Below are 23977 nucleotides of genomic sequence, written 5' to 3'. Positions count from 1 at the left end.
CTTTCCCTTCTGTCTGTAACGCTCTTCCCCTAGGCACCTGCACAAGTCACTTCCTCATGCTCTTCAAGTCTTTCTCAAATGCCACATTCTAAGTAAGGTACATCCTGAATGAGCCATTTAATTTGGAAATTACCCCACCATCACTATCAGTTGTTCCTTTTCTCCTATATACTCCCCTTCTAACGTAAGATATAACTTATGTAATTATTACATTTACTGTCTGCTTGCCATCTCCTCCCTAAGGAATGTCAGCTATCATGCAACTGGTGCTTTTATCTTCTTTGTTCATTGCTATATCCTGAGCATCTGATGGAGTATCCAGTGTATCAACAAAAAGAGTCAAACTCTATAAAATCTTTGAAGAGATTTATTCTAAGCCAAATATGAGTGACCAATGGCCCCTGACACAGCCCTCAGGAGATCCTGAGAACATATACCCAAGGTGGTCAGGGTACAGCTTGGTTTTTATACGTTTTAGGGAGACATGATACATTAATCAATACCTGTAAGATGTGTATTGGTTCAGTCCAGAAAGGTGGAACAACTGGATGTCGGGGGCCTCCAAGTCACAGGCATATTCAGAGATTTTCTGATTGGCAATTGGTTGAGTTATTAAAAATAGAAAGGAACACCTGGGTTATAATAAGGGGTTGTGGAGATCAAGGTTTTATCATGCAGATGAAGTCTCCAAGTAGCAAGCTTGGGAGTCAGATCGTATCAGACGTAAAGAGTCTGTTCTATCACTAATTCCAAAAGAGAGGATGGTATAATGAGGCATGTCTGGCTCCCCCTTTCCACCGTGGCCTAAAACTAGTTTTTCAGTCTAAATTTGGAATGCTCTTGGCCAAGAGAAGGAGTCCGTTCAGATGGTTGAGGGGGGCCATAGAATTTTATTTTTGGTTTACAAGTGCAAAGTAGGGTTCGATACATTTTTATTGAATACATAAGTGACTGTCTACATTGTTTCCAATTCCCTATGTTAACAGGTTGTAATATTCACCAATTGAATAAATATATGTTAATTCACTATTGTCTTTGTTTTTCCTTGATAACTAACGAGGTTGAATATCTCCTTATGTATTTATTCCCCACATATATTCCCTTTTCTGTGAAACCCTTGTTTATGTCATTTATCCATTTCCTTATTGAGTTGTTTGATTTCTTTTTGCTGAATGATAGTTCTTATATATAATATGAACGGAACCTTTGCAACTTGCATGCATCCAAAATATTTTCTCCTAATATGCAACTTGTCTTTAAGTTGTCAAATAAACAAATTCCTTATTGCAATGTAATCAATGTTATGGTGAATTTTGTGTGCATGCCTTGTTTAAGAATAAACTATTCTTGTGTCAAAGCATCAAGGCTGGGGAGGCAGTCCTTTCTAAAACTTCCCTTTTAATTAAAACATTTTAAAAAATGTACTTTGTTGAGCACAGAGGAATCTGTGCATGAAATCCCAGGTATTAGAAGGACCTCCGGGCCCCTCCAAAAGACAAGCCCACCCATCCCAGACCCAGGGCCCTCTTCGTTTCATTCAGTCTCCTCACCTTCTCCCCTCTAGCAATGTAATGACAGACTACCCCATAAATCACTCCTAAGAGCTGCCAGGTGGACAAGAGGTGCGGGAGGAACGCCCAAGGGAAAGGGGCTCCAGTTTAAAAATCCCAACCGCAGAAGTACCCCTCCCCCATTAAAGACCATGGGCAAGTCCCAACAGAGGATTCTAAGGGACACTCCGGGGGTTGATATGTAGATAAAAGGATGATAAGGATGTGGGTGGGGAGAGGTAATGTACTAAGGAGAGCTCAGGTGAAAGCAGACAAGGCTGCCCTTTCGAGAAAGAGCTGCCCTTGCAGGTGGGACCAAGTAACCTCTATGCCTCTAAGACAGCAACATCCGATGTGACCCGTGCACATTGCATGGGTTCCTAGAAATTAGTAGAGAGCTAAGGACGGGGCAGGGAAGGCGATGGCTCCTGTGAACCCAGGGGCAATGGACAGCAATGTTCAGACCTTGGCGTTGTCACTAACTAAGCACAGCTTCCAGAGGCCTCCTCAGCTTCACAACCGAAGGACAAAGTTTATTTCTCCTTTATGGAGGAAAAAAAAAGGGAAATTTCAAAACATAAACACCAGAAGCTCTCCCTGTCTATCTCCCTGAAACTAGCTAGGCTATCAGGGATTTCCCTTCAACCGGATGATTCGTCACATCTTATTTGAAGGGTTCAGACTCTGCCTCCAGTGAATGCTCGGTTTTGACACTCTCTGTCATCGCTGCTGTGAACAGACGCAGTTGCTGCTGCCAGGGCTCAGGGCTCCAGTAAACGTCCTGCCTCAGGTCCTTGCTGCCCCTGGAAAGACAACCCCGTGCTGAGCGCTGGACTGAGAGCCAGAAGAACTTATCCTGGTCCCAGTTCTTCCCTTAATTGGATTGGTGTCTGGGCAGATCATTTCCCCTCATCTGTGTAAGGAGTTAGTCCTTTGTTCTGAGATGAAGCAAGAAATTGATAAGCCATCAGGCAGAGAGAACAGGTTCAGGCCTGCCTGTGATCCCATACCATATGCGGCAGAAAGGGTAAAATGCCCCTCTGTGTCCAGCAAAATGACGTGAGGTGCCCCCAGGAAACCCACCTTGCTCAGAGCTCATTCCCCAGCCCAGCAGCTGTCACGGGACATGTGATCCCAAGGAATCTCCTCTCAAGGCTCGCAGCCACCCACCAGCCCTGTGCCATTGCAGGTCCCTTGAGCAGGCAAATAGCACCAAGGTCCCTATGGTCTTAGCCCTGATGGGACCCATGATGCTCACAAGGTGCTGAGCCCCTTGGCCCTAGTTCGAGCATCTGAGGTGTGGCAGTGAAAGGGGGACCCAAGGCCTACCTTCAAGGAGCTCCCAGTCTGAGGACGGGATCATCCATTATGATTCTCCTGAAGAGTGGGGTTAAGTCCCTGCAGTCAGGCTGGAAGCCTCCCCAAGAAAGTTCAGAAAGTTCTTGAGTTCAGGGAGGCCCCCTCTGAAGAAGAGGGTTGCCAGGTTTACTGAATAAAAATACAGGACACCCAGTTCATTGTGAATACAAATTTCGCGAATAAAAATACAGGACACTCAGTTAAATTTGAACTTCAGATAAACGAGGAATCATTTTTTAGGATGAGGATAACCCATGCAATATTTGGGACATACTTAAAATTTTTAAAATGATTCCTTATCTATCCAAAATTCGAATTTAACTGGACATCTTGTATTTTATCCGGCAACCCTAGGACAAAACAAAGTCACAAGGCCCAAACGTAAGATAACACAAGTGAGCAGGTAAAAAAGTCACAAACCGAGTCATAATGCTGACGGGGATGGAAAATAAAGGGTCACTCAATGTCTGCAGAGTGCTGCTGGGCCTGGCGGGCTGCCCAGGAATGCAGGTCACCTGGAACACCTGAGACTCTGCCACAGCCCTACACTGCTGTTGGCTGCATCCCTGTGTAGGTGGCAGAGTCTGGGACCCTGGGAGGGCATTCCAGGGGCTTGGCAGCCAGCTGGGTCCTCTCCAGCCAGAGCTGAGGCAAGGCCCACTGTGGGACCGGATCATGGCAGGACCCATGATGGAGCAGGTGCCAAGACCTGGAGGGAGTGCAGATGGGCACCCGAGGAACGCGTGTGCATTCAAGGTGGAGTGATGGGAAGTTTTCTTTCTTGCCAGAAAATAAACCTCAGTGATATTGCTGCTAAGGGTGCTGGGGACAGGGCGACCTGAGAGCTAGGGAAACCGCAGAACAGGAAAGCAGTGCAATCCAGAACTCGAGCCCAGACCGCAAAGGGCTCAGCTCCCGCGAAGCTGGAGGACGGAGGCTCAGAGCCAGGCTGGCTCATCCCAGAAGACTGGCACCGGGAAGTCCCCAGACAGCATCTCACCCCACACCCACGGATTCCCTAGCACCCAGCATGTGCTGCCCACACAAAGCAGTCAGAAGAGCCGTTCTCCCAGTCAACGACTTTGTGTCATCTGACCACTGCTTTCTGTCAGCTCCGTCAGCTCCTCCATCTAGAGCAGTCAGAGTCCCCTCCTTGAATGTGGGACTGAGATGAAGCCTTCACAAACACAGTTCTCCAGAGACCGTTTTAGCAGCTTACTTAGGAAGACGACTCAGCTTCCACAGGCCCGAGGTTTGAGAACCACCGATGCTGGCCAGTCACAGACGGGAGGCTGAAGTCCAGGGAACTGTCTGGTGCCTCTTCTCCATAGCCCAGGTCTTCTTGTTCCTCAGCCCTGGGCACCAGGCTCCTGCCCTGTTGTCCTGCTGTAAGGAAGGCTGAGAATGTCAGAACGTTCAGAGTCCGGCCAGCTCTCACCACTACTGAGAGGCGACCAGTGCAGCCCGCTTTGAGGAGCTTGAGGAGGATGGGGGCGGCCGCAGGAACAAGAATTAGCATTGCTATTCTCACTGCTCACCCAGCTCCAGCTGTATGTCAGGCAATGCTAAGCACTCCAGACACTCTCATTTAACACATAAACAGCCCTGTGCAGTGGGCACGGTTGACTTCATTTTACAGACGGAGGCTTGGAGCCACGGGTATCTACCAGTCTGGACAGTTAACATCCAGGACAGGTCAGGGATAGAGACCAGTGAGACTAGCCCATCTCAGACTTTGGAAGTCATCGTCCATTGCAGTTAAATCCCTGATTCTTGGGAGCATAGTCAAAGATTCCCAAGATACCAGAACGTGCCACCTACACTGGGATGCAGCCAGCAGCACCGTGGGGCTAGGGCAGAGTCTGAGGCGTTCCAGATGACCTGTGCTCTCCTGGGCAGCCCGCCAGGCCCAGCAGCACCCTGCGGACGTTGAGCGACCCTTTATTTTCTGTCCCCATCAGCATTATTATGGTTTGTGAGCCAGGCTCCAAATACTTGCAAAGCTGCTGTCTGACAGCAGGGGGCGCCAATGTCTGAGAAACATCTACCTGCCACAGAAAATCCAGACAATTGGTGAAGAATGTCAATGTCCAAGGGAAAGGGTGGGCAAATGGTGATCTCTTGGGCTTGACAGGACCCAGGAAAGAAACCCAAAATAAAACTGGCCTGTGGTGCAGGCACTCAGTCCCAGATTTAGTGAGCACTAGATCCCAGGTTACTGAGCCTCTATCAGCGTCCCAGAGCTCAGCAATGTTTCTTGGGGAAAACCTGCCTTACCTTTAGGGCCCCTCTGGTCTCTAATCTGTCATGCCAGCCCCGAGAGACTGCCACAATCTCTGTTTTCTCTCTCCCTCTTCAGAGTCTCTGCTGGCTTAGGTCAAGCCCTCACCCAAGCTCAGAATAGGTAGATGCCCCCAGGGAAGAAAGCGAGGCAGGGTCTGCAGGCCCAGGAAAGCTGCTTCCTTCTCTAGTTCAGTTGTCCTGCTCCTTGCTTCCACGGCTCTCCACTGTCTTTACATGTGGGATTTTCACAGTTGAACCAGTTTTCCTTATTGTTGCAATAGTAGCAGTTGGGGCCTGTTGCAGCTTTCTGGATCCTAACCAGGGGCAACGGTGCAGGTTCTCTCCGCACTTCTGTTTCCTCATTTGCGAAATGATGTTATGTCAACATTAAGTGAGGGGAAGTAGTGTCTCCGCCTGGTTAGTGCCCAGAGGCCTTAGTAAAGTATAACCTTTGCACTTCCCTGGAAAGGATGTGCAGGGTAAGGGCAGCCGTGTGGACCCAGGAGAACAGCACTGCTCGTGGACTCAGTAGCCGTACTTGAATCCCAGCTCCCCAGTTTGTAAGCTGTGTGACCTTGAATACGTCACTTGACCTCTTCTAGCCTCATTTTCTCCTCAGTCAAATGAGAAAGAGGAAGGTCAGTTTCATAATATCGCAAGGATCCATGGAAGCAGCACATGCGAAGCCCTTAGCTCCATGCCTCGCTCTAGGTAGGCACTCGGGGTACCTAGTAGCACATCTTATTTCACTCTCTACCTGAAATAAGGGCAGCTGTGCTAAAGCACTACAGCACATGGAGAGTGCCTACCGGAAACCACATCTTACGATGAATATCAGAAAGGTATCCTCTTGGTACACTTCAGCTCACAACAAAATACCATAAACTGTGTAGCTTTTCAACAACAGAAATTCATTTCTCAAAGTTCTGGAGGCTGGCAGATTCACTGTCTGGTGAAGGCCTGCTTTCTGGTTCATAGATGGTGACTTCTGCGTCCTCGCGTGGTGGAAAGGGAAGGGGTTTACTCTCAGACCTCTCTTCTGTGGGCACTCATTCATTCATGAGGGCTCCACCCCATAATCTAAAAACCTCCCAAAGGCCCCATCTCCTAATACTAGCAACTTGGGGGTTTAGATTTTAACATATGAATGTGGGGGGGGGGAGGAACACAAGCATTCAGACCACAGCAGGTACAAAGTAATGATAAATACTTTTTACGTTATATATTAATTTAGCAACTTTCTGAAGCACCTTGATATGCTTTAATTCTTTGCATTCACAGGTTCAACCAACCGCGAATCTAAAATATTTTCTTTTAAAAAATGAATGCGCCTAAACCGAACATTTTTTCTTGTCACCATTTCCTAAACAATACAGCACAACAATTGTTTACATAACATTTACATTATATTAGGTATTCTAAGTAATCTAAAGATTATTTGACGTACACGTGAGGATGTGTGTAAGTTATATGCACATACTACATTTTACATGAGGGACTTGGGCACCCGTGGATTGGGGCATCTGCAGGCAACCCTGTAACCACTCCACATGGACATCAAGGGGCAGCTCTATTTAGCAAAACAGGTATCATCCCCATTTTAAAAATGGGGAAATTAAGTTTCAGGGAAATTAAATGAATTAGCCAATGTTCACCCAGCTATAAAGGGGCAGAACCAGGAAAATAGTTACCTTCATTCCCCTAGTTCCTGCTTTCAAGGATGTAACCATCCTGTCACTAAATAGGCCTCAGTAGGAGAATATAATCAAGTGGTAAGAGGTGGACATTGAACAGGAGCACAATAGAAGGCCAGAGAAAGGAGAACCACAGGAAAGCATGTTGGCAAAAACCACGGTTATGGGTTCTATTAAACTATTCCAGCCATCAAATCCTAGTGCAGACCAGAGCCCTAAAGGGACAGAGGAGCTCAGAAATCTCACTGTGAGAAGAAGGCTGGGAACACAGGTTCATCTCGCAGGCGGTCTGACAAGGTCAGACTGCACTTTTTAAAACATATTCATTCCACAGAAATGTTTGGTTGGGTACACAGGGAATAAAGATGAGAACAACAGACACTGTGGACTTCAAAAACAAGGGAGGGAGGCAGGGAGCAAGGGTGTAAAAACTGCCTATTGGGTACTATGCTCACTGTTTGGGTGACAAGTTCAACTGAAGCCCAAACCTCACTATCACACAATATATCCATGTAACAACCTGCACACACACCTCTGAACCTGTAATTCAAAAACTTAAAAGATGTTTTGGGCTTTTCTTATGTACATCTGTGTCAAACACCAGAATATAATCATGGACAAAAACATAGTTCCTGTCCTCAGAAGCTTATACTCTACTGAGGGAGATAAGCAATAATCAAATAATCCACATGTAGATAGCCCACCACAAATTGAGGTGAGTGCCATGATGCGTTAAGAAAGCCCCTAACCTAATCAACCCTGCCAAGGATATGGGGTGGGCTTGGGAAGACAGATTCAAGAGCACTGCAGGCAGAAGGGAGTAGCTGGGAAATCCCTGCGGAGAGAGAACAGGGCGCACCCAAAGAAATGAGAGAAGGTGAGTGGGGGGGAATAGAAAGTGAAGGAGATGTCAGGGTGGGAGAGTGGGCAGAGAGGTCCCCGCGGTACAGACCGCCAGACAGGGCTGGGCCCTGCAGACTGGGGTTAAGACTTGGGTCTTATTCTAATAGAAATGTGAAGCCATTTGCTGTCATCTGAATGGGTCTCCTCGAAATTCACATGTTGAAACCTAATCTCAATGTGATGGTATTTGGGGGAGCTTTTGGGGGTTGATTAAATCGTGATAGGTCTGGGTTGTGATGGGATTAGCGCCCTTATTAAAAGAGGCCCCGAGGGCTCCTCTGCCCCTTCCTCCACGTGAGGAAAAAGACCACTACAAATGAAGCAGGAGGCGGACCTTCCCTACGTGGTAAATCTGCCAGCACCTTGATCTTGGACTTTGCAGCCTCCAGAACCATGAGAAATAAATGTCTGCTTTTTTATAAAGCACCGACTGTATGGTATATTTTTATAGCCGCCCAAATGGACTAAGACACCACTAAAGAGCTTTCAGTTGGGGAGAAGCCTAGAAGATGCTGAAGAAAGGGAGCAGAGGATGGATTTCTCAAGTCTCTTTGATGATAAGCAATAGTAACAGAGTCTGGTTTACTTCAGGAGGAAAAATCTAATTTAGTGCAAGAAGATGTAGCATCAGTGGAAAGGCTGAACAACTGGGCCCTGAGATGGACGGGAAGAAAAAGGTGCCACAGATCCAGGTGGCGGGGACTGAGACACACCGCCTCAGGACAAATGGGCTCCAGCCGTTCTTGAGCCTGTGTCACTCTTCTCAGAATTCAGCTTCCATAGAGACAGACTCTGATGGGCCCCACCTGGCCTGTACGCTCCCTCCTTCCCAGGAGACAACACACCTAGACTGACCGTTTCTTGATAAGACAGCTTCTGAGGGGGAGGGTGCTCCCCACAGGAAAATTGCAGAGAAGTGAGGAGGAATTCCAGAAACACAAACAAAATCCGTAAGAAATCTACTCCAGAGTCCAGAGGAAAGGCGGGAGCATCATCAAGGACAAACTGGATTTACCTGCGGCTTCGCCTAGGAAGCAATTCTTTCAGGCACCACCTTGTCAAGCGGCAAGGCATATGGAGGCTTGGGAGATCAGAAGTAGACAAGCTGCTGGATGGCGCCTCAAATAAGGTCACGTGCCATACAGCCCTTCCCCAGGCCTCACTCTCTGACTCCTCTGTAGCCTTTAGAGAGATAAGGCATCACTCAATACACAAGCCCCCAAACGCAGTCAGAGGTGGCAGAGGACTGAGAAGGAATGTGTTTATTCCACCAATAAGTATGTCTAAATTTATTCATCTAAGGATGAAGGCTGGCCCCTAAGTGTTCCCTTCCTTGGGAAAATGAAGGAAGGGATAAGTGTTATCTATAGACAAGAGATGTCAGGAAAACAAGTCCATAGGATCTGCCAGCAGAAAGCATCCAAGCGCGACCACAGCCACTTCTCCTGCTCCAAGAGATCCATCCGCTGAAATAGCTATGGTAGTTTCCTTCCTGAATAGGCAAGATTTGCTCACAATGTGCTAATTTAATACATAACACTTCAAATGTGGGTTGCAGTATCTTAAGAAATCCACAATTCTTCAAAGAAAGAAGGCGTTGCAAAAGGACTGAGGATAAACATTGCACAAGAGTTGGACATTGGGATGGGACGAGGAGCCTTTGCTTCCTCTGCGCTGCTTAGTTTCGTAAGGATAGAGCTCAGGTTTCTTTGCAGCTTGGAGGCACTGGCCTGTTAGTCTTTGAAAGTCTTATTTTTACCTTTTTTCCTGGAAGACTTCTCCCATTGCATTTAGATGAAAACTTTTTGTTGCAAAAACAGGGGCACTGATTCCAAGGAAAAGAGCCCAGAGATGAAAGTGAGATGTGTCAAATCTTCAAAACACAACTGCCAAGGTCAAGAAATGTCTATTTCTCAGCAAAGCAGCAGGAGACTGTGGGCACTTCTGACAGCAAGTGTCGCTTCCACGTGAAGCAAGCTGATACATTTATGGTGAGACCTCGAGCAGGTATAGGGACGTTTGAAGGAAAAGCAGCACTGACTTCTTACAAAGGAAACTCTGTCTACTGATGCATTACCAGTTTCCTTACTGGTCTCTCCAGAAGGTAATCCATTTTACACCAGCTCTCAGCTTGATCTTTCTAGCATGGCACCACTCTTTAACACTTTCAGGGCCTACCCTCCTAAATGTTCCTAAACTCCTTAGCCCAGTTCTCCTGGATGTTCAGTTATTTGCATATGTCCTCAATAATTTTGGTCATATCTGTGCACTTTCCATGTTATTACTTCCTGGTTACTGATTAAATTGCCTCATTTTCCTGTATAGTCATAAGCAACATTATCACTTTTTGTTTAAGTATTTTCAATACATATTAATATAAACACCTAACTAATAAACTTTAAGTGTCTATCATGTACCACCCAAAATCATCTAGGATGTCACCTAGAGATACTGAGTTTTGAGAATTGTATTTCAGCTGCTCAATCAAGACCTGGTTTTACACACTGGCGCTCTGGCCAAAGCAGACCCCACCTTTCCACATACTCACACGGGTCATTTCTATCACCAAGCTGTGCCTTTCAAATCACAACAATCATTCACGACCCAGCCGTCTAACGCCAGTCACACTTCCCCCATCCCTCTGTGGACTTAAGGAATCTTTCCTGTCTGAACTGTCACCACACTTGGAGTATTCAGGACTTCTCACATGGGACTCGATGATCAGCTCCTTGAAATACGAGCTTTTGATGGACACCATCTTTTTCAGAACATGTATGGGCTTCTCAAGACCTGAGATCATATCTAGTTATCTTGATAGGGTCTTGTGCAATGAAAATTTCTTAGATGAATGTGTCCTCCACTCTGTCCAGTACTATCTTGTGAAACATAAATCTGAGAGGCCAGACGTGGTGGCACACACCTGTAATCCCAGCACTTTGGGAGGCCAAGATGGGAGGATCACTTGAGCCCAAGATTTGGAGACCAGGGTGAAACCCTGTCTCTACCAAAAAAAAAAAAAAACCGCATATTCTCATAGGCGGGTGATGAAAAATGAGAACACATGGACACAGGGAGGGGAGTACTAAACACTGGGGTCTAAAAATTTTTTTTAAATTTTTTTTTAAAGGCAAAAACTTTAGCCTGGTGTGGTGGTGCATGCCTTTAGTCCCAGATACTCTGGAGGCTGAAGTGAGAGAACGGCTTGAGCCTGGGAGGCAGAGACTACAGTGAGCCATGATCATGCCACAGCACTCCAGCCTGGGTGACAGAGAGATACCCTATCTCAAAAAACAAAATAAAACAAAGCACATAAATCTGATCATATCATTCTCCTGTTCTTCACAAAATAAAGTGTTTACCTCTTAGTGGCTATAGAGACAAGATCCTTTAAATTTGGTCCCAAATGCCATTTTATCCACTACTCCCCCCACTTCCCACCTGCCCTGCAGCCACCTGCCCCTCCAGATGCATACTCCATGCTCTTGCCACACCCAGCTCCTTGGCATTCCCTGGATAGGACAGACCATCCCTTGGGCTAGTCTCCCTTCCAGCATCCCATTAAACACATTCCCTGTCTATCAAACTCCAGCTCATCCGCACACATTAGCTAAAATGGGATGTCTTCCTGAAGCCTCAAGCAGCTCCCTGGGTCCCTCTTCTGTATTGCCACATCATGGTATACATTCTTCTATAAAAGCACTTGTTAATGATATAACACTTTGTTTACGACTATCACTTCCCTTAGCCCATAAGCTCCATACCAGGAGCAGGTATTTACTCAATATCCTCTGTGCCTGGCACATAACAGGTATTCAATGTTTGGTAAATGACTAGTGTGGAGTGAAGAATGCAGGCTCTTGGAGCATTCAGGAGAATGTCTGCAGATCTGGAGCGATACATCCTTTTTTATTCCTGACGTGGGTTATTTGTACATTCTCTCTTTTCCTTGATTAGTTTCAACAGAAGTTACTGATATGTTTGGGCATAAATTTATCATCTCACTGTGTATTTTCGATCTGTCTTACCTGTTGCATATTTCTTCTGCTCCCTGTGATAGGTAATTTTATATGTCAACTTGACTGGGCCATGGAGAGCCCAGAAATCTGGTCAAATATTATTCTAGCCAGACCTGTGGGATTCAAAACCAACCACTGCCATTGTTCATCTTGGGCAAGTTTCTTAACTCCTCTGTGCCTCAGTTTTGCAGTTAAAAAACGGTAATAACTCATAAGGTTGCTTGGAGGATTCCATGAGTTAATAACTACAATGAGATTAGAACAGAGCTCTGCACATTAAGTGCTCAGTAAATTCTATTATTTACATTATCCCCACAGGAAAGATACACATTTCTTCAGATCTTTTTGGGTTAGGGCCTCTAGTAACTATTGCAATAGTCCAGGCAAAAGATAATGAGGTGGGGATTCAAAGAGTGGTGTAACAAGACAAGAAAGGTGGGAGGCATCAGACAGAATCACAGGGCTTGACAAAGCCATGAGGGAGATAAAAATATTAAAGTCAGGGACTATAAAATTCTCAGGTAGGACCTGGAGGGGTCATAGCAGAATCCATGACCACAGCCAGAGCAGACTCCACATGCACCAGGAATTAGGGAGTTGGTGCCACTGTGCTCAAAATCCAGGAGAGAGAACTGAACCCCAAGAAGAGTAGGAGCAAGAACCCAGGACAAAAAGCCAAATCCAAGGGAAGCTTGAAACCACCGGGAGCTAAGGAGGCAAGGAGCAGAGTCAAAGCCTCTGCGACAGTTGAATCTCACTCAGGGCTTACATAACTGACCTGCACACGAGGCGCCCCAGGACTTCTCATATCAGCAAGTGATGGCAAATTTGAGCAACAGTGACCTATTTGCTGCTAAATTCAAGAAAGATCTTTAGAAGCTGGGTAGGGAAGAAGAAATACAGCGAGATTCAGTGTGAGAAGATGAAAATGAAAGTTTTCATTACACACATCTAAGATGATGAGCTTTCACGGCCTGACACCCAGGACCTAGCCCCATCTGAACTACCAACTAAAACATAATCTCTTTGGGCCTCAGTTTTCCCAGCTATATGATAAAATCATTGATATTTGTGATCCTTTCAAGAGCTTATATTCTCTTCAAAGGAGTTTTAAAAGGCCTTCTAGTTGGTTCTCTAAAGGAATCATCCCTAAACTTCACTAAGCTACTAGATAACATATGTGTCAGTCAAGTGTCACTTGCCAGAGTTCCTCAGTCAAACTTCCCCCTTAATATTATTTTTAAACCTATTAAGCCTCTATTCCATATTTGGTGGCGTAACTTGTGCTTCTCCTCATCACCAGATCCTGCGGAAATTACAGTACATCTTTCCTCATCTCCCATTGCTTTACTTTCTACAGATGCTTCTATTGCAACTAGCAGAAAGCCAACTCAGACTGGCTTGAACAATAAACAATAAAGGAAATTCATTGGTTCATATAACTGAAAGGTGCAGTAATTAGAAAAATTTCAGGCATGATCTAATCAAACTAGATGTCATTCCATAATTCTCTTGGCTCCGCCCCTTCCCTTGTATACAATTTGTCTTCTAGACTGGATTCCTCATAGTAGCAAAATGGCTGCCACACTTGCAGGTCATACATGTGTTTAATATTCGGCAAGAGTCCAGAACTTCAGTCCGATTGAATCAAGTTAGGTTACATAGCCTTCCATGGCCAGGGAAATGGGATTATGATGAATGGCTTAGGCCAATCAGGAATTATCCCTGAAGGTGGCTGGGATCGACCCCACTCAAAACATGTGGCTGCTACACCCTAAGACAAGATGGAGGTAACCCGCATTTTCATACTGCAGTTAAGTTTATAAACTCTGTTCTGACCCTCACCTCCTGCAGTATTCTCCCTGCCCTACAGCAACACAAGGAAGAAGGCAACTGTCCTTCCCTTTGAATCCTCCAGAGAAAACACCACTCCTACAGGCACTGTGGGTCAGATTCACAACAGGGAAGGCAGTTACAGAGTAGCACAGCTCAGCACATATTTTTAAATGTAAGGTCAGGCATCGTGTTTCTTAAAGATTCCTGACTATCTCTGTAACTGACATCTTTTCACTGACGTTTGTTTTAATCTTGGGCTCTAAGCTACCACTTTGTTGCCGATTTTAATCTACATTTTCCTGATTTCTGGGCTTGAGAACATTATCATATGTTTATCTCCATTTGGATTTACCCTTTTGCAAAATATTCTTTCAAGTCTTTTTGCTAATGTTATATGCAGCTAAGTGCATATAAAAGGTGGATGGACTTTTATATACAATGTAAAATAATCTATCTTTGCTTAATTCTGTGCAGGAATTTTTAAAATATTATTGATACTGGTTTTTTTGTTGAATGGTTGCAAATATCACCTTCCATTTTATGGCAAGTCTCTTTACTCTTAATAGTATCTTCTGGTAAATGAAGATTCTTGATTTCAACCTAAAACTCTTGTTTATGGTGAGCAGCTACTTTTGTGACTAGCTTAAAACACATCTGTCTATCTGGAAGTCATGTAGATATTTTCCTATATTACTTTTTGATGTTAGTTTATTGCTGCCTGTACCCAGGCTCAGTGACAGAAAACAAACGTTATTTTGTTCTCACTCCGGTGCCTGGATCAGCTGGCCTAGGATAGGCTCACCTTAGCTTGACTGGGCTTGCTCCAGGCTGGGTTTGGCTAGGGCAACTTCACCCGAGAGCTGTGCCCCATGTATTTCTCATCTCCCTCTCAGGGTCAGTGGACTGTATCAGGCATATCCGTCTCATGGTGATGGCATAAGTGGAAGAGGGCAAGCAGAGATGTCCAAGGTCCTTGAGGCCGAGGCTCAGAATGGCACATTGTCACTTCCATGAAGCACTGAAGCCTCACGGAGAGTCCAGGGAGGAAAAACATACTCTGCCCCTTTTATGAAAAGAACTGCAAAGCCACCTAAGACAGAGCATGGGCACAGGGAGGAAAAAAGAATTGGGGCCAATAAAGCAACAAACAGTATTCTCTATAAGCTTTATATTCATAGTTTTACCTTCCATTTAAGAAGATACTCCAAATGGAGTGAATTTTTGTGTGTGATGTGAGGTTGGGGTTGTTTTTACATAGGGATTCCCGGTTGACCTAGTGTCACTTTTTTAAGGACGTTTTCCCACAGTGCATAGCGGTGGTACTTTCATCATAAACGAAGTGACCACATACACAAAAGTATGTGGTCATACTGCTGGGCTCTTTGTCCTCTTGGTTTTCTTGTCTCGCCCAGTGCCAATGCTACACTGTCTTAAATACTGCAGTTGCATATAAATCTTGATATCTAATAGAGCAAGTCCACCCACCTTGTTCTTCTTCCATGATGTTTTGGCTATTCTTACCTTTGAATTTACATAAAACTTTTTCAGAATCACCTTGTCACATGCCGCCATGAAAAATCTACAAACAGCATCTTTGTCAAGATTTTTCTAATTGTAAATCCTTTGAAACTATCTATCAAATTGGAGAGAACTGACATGCTTAAAATATCAATTTTACTAATTTGAACACAGTATATCTCTCCATTTATTAACAGCTTCCTTGACATTACCTAATAAAGACTTTAAATTTTCCCTGGAAAGTTCTTCTATGCTTTTTCTAGAGAATAGATACTTGCCATGCTTTTGTAAGCTATCTTCTTTTAAAATTTAGTTTTTTATTCATTACTGCTATAATGAAAAGTTGTTCTCACATTTATTTTTACTGTCAGAAAATTTAATAAGTGCCCTTATTGATTCTAGTAACATCATTTTATGTAGAAAATCAAAATAAACACACTATTAGATAATCTGATAATCATAAAGACAACTTTATTTCTTTCTACACCTTATCCATTGAATTTTCTTATTAAGCTCTCTGGTACAGTGATGAGTAGAAGCAGTGATAGCAGGAATCTGTCTCGTCACCAAAATTTATCTTATAGCAATGAATTCCCATCTATTCTAGTTACTTAGAATTTTTACAACAAATCAATGTTGAATTATCAAAAGATTTCTCTGTACCTACTGAGCTGGCCATGGAATTTTTCACCTTTATTAATGTGGTAGATTACGCTTATTGATTGAAATGTAAATCAACATTGCATTCCTGCGCTATACAGTCATAATGTATTAGGCTTTTTATATATTACTACATATTCTTTTTAAATTTAGGGGAGTACGAGTTGGTGTATATATTTATGAGGTACATGAGATGTTTTGATACGGGCAAGCATTGTGAAATGAGCACATCATGGAGTACATCATGGGGTGTCCATCACCTCAAGCGTTTAATCTTTGAGTTAGAAATGATCCAGTTACACTCTTCAAGTTATTCTAAAATGTGTGATTAAGTTATTACTGACTATAGTCACCCTATTATACTATCAAATAGTAGGTCTTCTTCATTCTTTCTATAAATTTTTGTACTCAATAACCATCCCCAACCTCCCGTCCAACTCCCCACTCCCTTTCCCACCGTCTGGTAACTATCCTTCTATTTTCTAGGTCCATGAGTTCAATTGTTCTGATTTTTAGACCTCACAAATAAGTGAGCTATTTCTGTTTTTTTGGCTGGTATTTTGGTGAAGATTTTTTCATCTATGTTGATAGGTGAAACAGACTGTAATTTTCCTTTTCATTACCATCCTGTCTTTTTCAGGTTTAGGTTTTAAGATCAGGCTACGAAGTCTCATAATCTTAGTATTTTTAAAGGGCTCCCTCTTTTTCTGTTCTCTGGAAAGTTTGCATAAGATTGGAATTATTTCATAGCTAAATGTTTGGCAGAACTCACCAATGAAGGACAATCTGGGCCAGACTTTTTGTTTTTGTGAAAAGATCATATATAATTTGTTTATGGTTATAAGACTCCTCGAACTTTCTAATTTTCATTGATTCCATTTTGACATTACTTTTTAAAGGAATCGGTCCATTTTATCTAGTTTCAAATGTATTGGTAGAGAGTCATTTATATTATCTAAATGTCTGCAGATCCGGAGTCTTTCATCTTTTCTTTATTCCTGACCTTGGTTATTTGTGCAATCTCTCCTTTTCTTGATTAGTTTCAACAGAAGTTACTGATATGTTTGGCTATACATTTACCATCTCATTATATGCTTTCAATTTAGCCTACCTGCCTTACATTTCTTTTGTTCCCTGCGATGGTTAATTTTATATGTCAACTTGACTAGGTCCTGGAGTCCCCAGATATTTGATCAAACTTTATTTTTGGTATGCCTGTGATGGTGTTTTTGGATGATATTTACATTTAAATTGGTAGACTGAGTAAAGCAGACTGCCATTCCTAAAGGGTAGCTCTCATCTCCTCAGTTGAAGGCCTAAATAGGACGAAAAGGTTGATCCTTTTGCAAGTAAGAAGGAACTCCTCCCTGAGTGCTTGAGCTGGGACACAGATCTTTTCCTGTTTTTGGACTTGAACTGAAACATCAGCTCTTCTTGGGTCTGGAGCCTGACAGCTTTCAGACTAGAGCCACACTATTGGCTCTCCCGGGTCACCAGCTTGCTGACTGCAGACCTTGGGACTGTCAGCCTCTGTAATCACATAAGCCAACTCCTTGTAATAAATCTCTTATGTTAATATATAACGGCTGATTAACATAGTCAATCTTGCACCTTGCTTTAGAATATAAAGGTGCTTAAGTACCTACAATTTTGCTCGCAGCCTTTGGGACCTCTGTTCAAACTTAAAGACCACAAGAAAAGCCACATTAAACTTTGGCCAGACTATCATTCAGTCATTTTTAAAACTGTTTCCTAATTTGGATGATTCAAATGGGGATGATCTGTGAGGCACAATGAATATTCAGACTTAGACCTGAGACCTGGATGAGTTATGTTCCTCTCCTTCCCCCAACTGCCTGTACAAAGGAAAACAAAAATGGGCTAGTTGTTCCCATAGGGTCCTATGGAAACCATCAGTTACCGTTTGAGTTTTCTCTCTTTTCCTGTTTCAAAGTCCTTTCTCTTTCTTCACTCATGTCTCCACAAGCAGGTATACCCTTTCTCTCACTAGCAAACAACAGAAACTGGAAAATGATCAGAGGAAGCTACTGCTGCCTGAATGCCGCTGGGAAAACACTGTAGGAGGAGCACCCAGCAACCTGTGACCATGGAGATGGTTTGTAACCAGCAAGCCAGGGCCCTCGCTTTCCTTCCTTCTCTGGGCATCCAATAGACGGCTGGTTTAGAAAATCTGAGCCCACAGACTATTTTCCAACAACAGCTGCATAGCAACAGGGTTCGTATGCTGTAAACCTAGCAGTCAAAAACTGCTCATGTTTGCTTATCAAAACCAAAGTTATGATAACAGGCACACCAGGCTTCCTTTTCTAGCAGTATGGCAGATTCAATATCCTGAACTACCTTCTCGACTGAAACTAAGACACTGGATAAAATATGTAAGCATTTAAAAATAAAGCCACATTGCTGAGCTAGCACAAAAGGAAGAGAATCTACAAAGGCCAAAATGAAGCGAAAGCAAGAACTTGAAGGAAGCACGCACCAAAGCCACCTTTTGCCCTGGATTTCTGTTTCGACAACTGCAACAGCCTGGGGTTTGTGAATAAAAGCCTGAAATGCCACTAATATAGACAGTGTGTTAGAAGACCTCACCCAAACCTGGTACCTCCTCCCAGGGGATATACCCTCCATGGAAGAGCAGATAAGAAATAAACCCATCCTGCAAAAGAGGATGAAGAAATGGATATGTTTTGATCTTGGTGTTGGAGTGAGGAAAATCTCCCCCGAGACCTTCTGACCACAAGCCAGCCTTCAGATGGATTTGTTGTCTAAATTAGCCCTGTGGTAGTGCCTTGAGATGATTTGCAGAACGCAAAGAAAATCCTCTCTGGAGGATTCAAAGAATTCCCACAAATTTCAAAGGAAAGTAAACAGTCTACAGCTTTAAAAAGTCACACAATACACAAAGAGCAAGACACTAAAATCAATGGGTAGAAAAGTCCACAGGCAGCAAAATCGGATCGCAGAGAGGTCAGATACTAGGGTTGTAAGATGGATAATTCAAAATGGTTCTACAGCTCCACGCTTGCTTATTTTCCTTGTTTCCAAATGCAAGTCCCCACCACTGTCTCGTTCTCGGTCCCCTTCTATTTCTTCAGAGACACAGCTCTTGCTTTTCTTCTCTTTCAACCTCCCTCTCCCCACGCACCTTCCCCTGGACTATGAATACATTTATACACTTGTATACTAAAAGTAATTTTAACAGTAACTTAATCTAGAACAAGCTTGTCCAACCTGTGGCCCGTGGGCTGCATGCAGCCCATGACAGTTTTGAATGCTGCCCAAAACAAATGCATAAACTTTCTTAAAATAGTGTCCGTTTTTTGTATTTTTTAAATCTCATCAGCTACCACTAGTGTTAGTGTATTTTATGTGTGGCCCAAGACAATTCTTCTTCTAATGTGGCCCAGGAAGCTGAAAGATTGGACACCCTTGGATCTAGAAGAAATTAATTAACACTTACAGCCTTATGGTCTCAGGGAACAAGGTTAATTTCTTTTAATAAATTTTAAATAGTATTTTAATAAAAAATAAATAGTAAATTTTGTTCAGACAAGTATAAAAGGATATTCAAGAAAAATCTTTCAAGCATAAACATGTATTACTTTAGGATGACATTTTATAAAATGGAAATACAAGTTCAAGGAGAAAAAGGGAAGATTAAAAATGTCACCCTGTTAAAGAGGAGCTTGCGCATGTATTTTATTTTTTGTTTGCTTTTGTTTTTATTCTATTTTATTATTTTTTTGAGACATGGTCTCGCTCTGCCACCTAGGCTGGAATGCAATGGTGCGATCTCAGCTTATGGCAGCCTAGACCTCCCAGGCTCAAGTGATCCTCCCACTTCAGCCTCCAGAGTAGCTGGGACTGCAGTGAGTACCGCCATGCCTGACTAATTTTGTTCATTTGTTTTGTAGAGATTGAGTCTCACTATGTTGCTCAGGCTGGTCTCAAACTCCTGGACTCAACTGATCCTCCTGCCTTAGCCTCCCGAAGTGCTGATATTACAGGCGTGAGCCACCATGCCCGGCCTTGTTCATGTGTTTTTTAAATGGATGATAATAGGCAGCAGATCATACTGGCATTCAGTTTCTACTGAATGTATTAAAATGAGTAATGTGGCCATTTGATTTCAAAAGTCAATATTTAAGGTGCACCAGAAACGACATCTCTGAAAATATTCAAACTTATGATAAATAATTTTATATGTAACTTAAAAATGGGTGAGGGTAATATTATACAATGCCATTTATATGAAGGTTTAAAATAGGCAAATTTAGGCTATAGTGAAAGAAAATCAGAACAGCGTTTGCCTGTAGGAGGGATGTGGGAAGGGTTATATGATAGCCTGAAAGCTTCATGGGGCGACGGCAATACTCTATAACTTAATAGGATTTGGGGTTAGAAAGGCAAAAGCATTTGTCAAAAAATATCAAATACTATACTTAAAATGTGTACGTTTTATTGATGTAAATTTTAGGGAAATAGTAAATAGATCTTTGAACTCTAGGTAATGGTATGCATGCGCAAGAGTTTAGGGGTGAAACATATTGCCTTAAGTCCCTTTGGAAATAAATAAAAATTAAGATGGACTGAGAAATGGATGGACGTATAGATAAGGAATGCAGCCAAAGGAAAATGTTTATCATAGAATCTAGATGGTGAGTATATGGTACTCCCTGCCCAATTATTTCAACTTTCCTGTCTGTTTGAAAATATTCTTATAAAATATTGGGGGGAGAAATGCAAAAGACAATATTTTTGTAACTATTTTAGGGCACGTGTGGGTAAAAGTTTAAAGACCACTGACTTCTGTTTATCACCATTTGCTGAAGAATCTTTACCCTAAACTTACCATCCAAATCCTTCTCCAGAATCCCAATCATATTTCCACTTCATCTGGATTTCCCACCATATCTAAAACTTGGCAGATCCAAAAATCAATGCATTGTCTTCCCTCTACCAGTTAGGAATATCTTCAGCTACATGTAACAGAACACAAAGTCAAATAAAAAGAGGGTTACCTTTCCTGTAGAATAAGGAATCTGGAGCAGGTGGCTGCACGTGTTGGTTCAGCAGTTCCACAATGTCCTGGGTGGAAGGTCTGCAGTTGTCTTGCCCTTTCTTCATAGTCACAAAATGTTCTAGAGCTTCAAGTATCATGTCTGAGCTCAAGACAGGAAAAAAAGAAAAGGGAGCAATGCCAGTGACAGTTTAAAGGCTAACTTCCTTATTATGTCATTTCATGTAGTCCCCCTACTTTCTGACAGTAATATACTCTTGAAAATGTATGGGTCAGGATGACTTTCAGGCACAACACATACATACACATCAATAATGCCAATTCTTGATGTTGGAGGCGGGACCTAGTGGGAGGTATTGGATCGTGGCAGTGGATTCCTCATGAATAGCAGGAGGCCATCCTCCCTCTAACAAGTGAGTTTTTGCTCCCACTCTCGCTGTGTACACACTGGCTCCCTGTGGCTTTCCACCACAACTAAAAGTGTCCTGAGGCCTTACCAGAAGCAGATGCCAGCACCATGCTTCCTGTACAGCCTGCATAACTGCAAGCCAATTAATCTCTTTGCTTTAGAAATTACCCAGTCTCAGGTACTTATTTATAGCAGCAGAAGAATGGACTAACACACATGCGTACACACACCTACACATACATATACACAAAAACCTAAAACTCAATTGGCTTCAGAAATGACTCACTCAGTTCTGGGGCAATGTCACCAATGACTCCGGTCTTTTCAACTTCCTGTTTTGCTGTTCTCAATGTGGGATCTGTTCTCAGGCTGGTACGAAGATGGATATAGCAACTCTATGTATACCATCCAGATCCAACAGCTTCAGGAGGCAGACCATCTGGCGCCTCAGTAGACACCACTCCAATCCCATTGGTCAGAATGCTTGTCAATTTGTTTCCTGAACTAACTACAAGGGAAATAGGATTACCTTAGCCTACTCCTGTCAAGGGTCAGCCTCTCCTAAGACATATAACTTTGTGAAAGGGCGACTGGGCAAGTCTATACTAAAGATCTGAAACTGTTATGTCGGACAGGCAGCCACCATGTATCTCTAACACGTGTGCTAAAATTGCAGTATGAAAAAGCAAACAATAGATGTATATGTTACAATAGGAGTTCTCTTCCCTCTATATAATCTCTAGACATATTTTGTCTCAGAGATGTAAAATTCAACATGTTTAAAGTATAATATCATTGTTGTTCATTCAGTTGATTTATTGAATGCCTTCTATGTACCAGACACTACGCTTTAACTTAGCTCTTTTCATTTCTACTAAAACGGAGGTGACAGATAGAGAGCTATAAGTGTTTGATTGAAGCTAATGATTCACTTCTTTCTGCATACCTAATGACTTCCATCTTTTTTTCTTTCTTTATTTCACTGTTGGAGACATGTCTATTACTAGAGTCAGCACTTTCATTTTTCTGTCTTCTACTCACTTTTATAAATAAAAGTCACTAGATATTCAAACAAGTGTCCAAAGACACAGCAGTAGGCAAAGATGGCAACATGGTAGAAACTGAATGGTTGATTGATAGAGTGTGATACAATAATACTAACCCTAATGCAGTGCTTACTCTGCCAGGCACTGTTTTAGGCACTTCACAATTACTAACTCATTAATCTTCACAACTCTGTGATGGGAGCACTATTATCTCCATGTTGCACATGGCGACACTAGGGGCCACGGACAGTTTTGCCCATCGGTTGTTTAGAAGAGTGTGGCACTCCCCGCCTTCTCTTGCTCCCACTCTTGCTTTGTACACGCTGGTTCCCTGTGGCCTTCCACAACATCTGAAAGCTTCCTGAGGCCTCACCAGAAGCAGATGGTTAGCCAACTGAAAGCCGTGATTTGGCCCTCCCGCCTTCCTGACTCACTCTGCCCCATGCCCCTAGGCTTGGGCTAACTGCAGTTCTCCGAGCTCCCTCCGAGGCCTTGCTCTCTCCAGCCCTGTGCCTTTGGACACGTCGTCTTCCTGGACTGATCTTTCCCGCCTGGGCTACCTCTTCTAGACCAGATCAGGCCCGTCCTTAGCAATGCCTTCTCTGGTTAAGGCAGTCAGGCCAGGCACACCTGTCCAGCACCCAGCCCACCTCTCCTCACCTTGTTTGCTTACAGATCTGTCTCCACCGCCAGCGACTGTGGTTCCGGGCCTGGCTGTCTCCTCATTGTTGAGTCCGTGGGGCTTGCTACTATGTCTAGCCTATCATAGGCACTCAAAGTTTTGCTGAATTTATGCATAGGCTCTCCGAATTTTACACTTTCTCGTCTCCCCCATACTGTCTGGCACCACATATTGTAGACACTTAGTCAATGGGAGTGGGAGTCGGATTTTCCTGCCAACAGCCTAACTTAATAGAAACAAAGCAAAACAAAAACCGCCCCCTTTCTCCCATCTCCACATCAGAAGTAAGATCCCGAAAATTTAGGATTCTTCCAAGCCCTCAGATCAGTGGAAACCTGCAAGACGTGGGAGTCTGACTCCCTCCACTGGCCGGCCGGGTGGGGAGCAGCCCTCAGGACGCAGGGTGCCCCCCCCCCAACCCAGCGCCCTCTCCCAGTTCTCGCCTATTAAGGTAACAGTCCCCCGAGGAGCGGGGAGGGGCCGGAGGGAGGGTCCCCTAGAAGCGGCCTGTGCGCCTGCTCGGCGCCGCGGAGTCGCAGCCCTGGACTCTCAGGCGGGTGCCCAGCGACGGGTCCTGCCAGCTTCGGATCAACCTCGGGCCCCACTTGGCTCTTCTACCCGAGGTCACCTTTCTAGGTTTGCAGAGCCCCGAGGCCGCATGCTTGTCCCTCAAGCATCGCCCGGGCCTCAAACCAGTCTCCGCGCAGGGCGCAGATTAAATGGGTCCCCCGTCCCCGGTGGGCGCTCCCGCCCCGCAGGTGCTCGGATAGACACCGGCAGCGGTGCGCCCACGGGAGGGAAGGAAGGTGGTCCGTGGGTCTGGGGAAAGAGGACGTGCTCCACCGGGCCGCGGGATCTCCACCCGGCGGCGCCCCCACCGGTCGCCAGCCTCGCGGCCTGGGGTCCTCGCGCCCCTCCCCGCCGCGCCCCGCCCCCGGAGCCCCGCCCCCGGAGCCCCGCCCCCCCAGAGCCCCGCCCGC

At 44.2% G+C, this 23977-nt stretch overlaps 1 long non-coding RNA gene across 5 annotated transcripts; it reads right to left on the bottom strand.

The window, feature by feature from the left end:
- Window positions 1–353: 353 nt before the first annotated feature.
- On the bottom strand, window positions 354–23907 carry LOC103794633 (uncharacterized). Of its 5 annotated transcripts, none has more exons than XR_001912944.4 (6): window positions 22976–23907; window positions 21556–21777; window positions 20862–21002; window positions 4129–4295; window positions 2880–3038; window positions 354–2353 (listed from the first exon to the last, which is right to left on the bottom strand). It is a non-coding gene; the product is annotated as an uncharacterized LOC103794633 (long non-coding RNA). The 5 variants fall into 5 exon arrangements; XR_013520356.1 differs by having other exon boundaries at window positions 4129–4292; XR_004727273.3 differs by having other exon boundaries at window positions 2880–4307.
- Window positions 23908–23977: the final 70 nt, after the last annotated feature.

This window comes from Callithrix jacchus, chromosome 7 (genome assembly GCF_049354715.1).
Source record: "Callithrix jacchus isolate 240 chromosome 7, calJac240_pri, whole genome shotgun sequence".
Taxonomy (NCBI): domain Eukaryota; kingdom Metazoa; phylum Chordata; class Mammalia; order Primates; family Cebidae; genus Callithrix; species Callithrix jacchus.
Note: the sequence above shows the minus strand (reverse complement) of the source record. Positions and strands in the feature narration are given on the sequence as shown.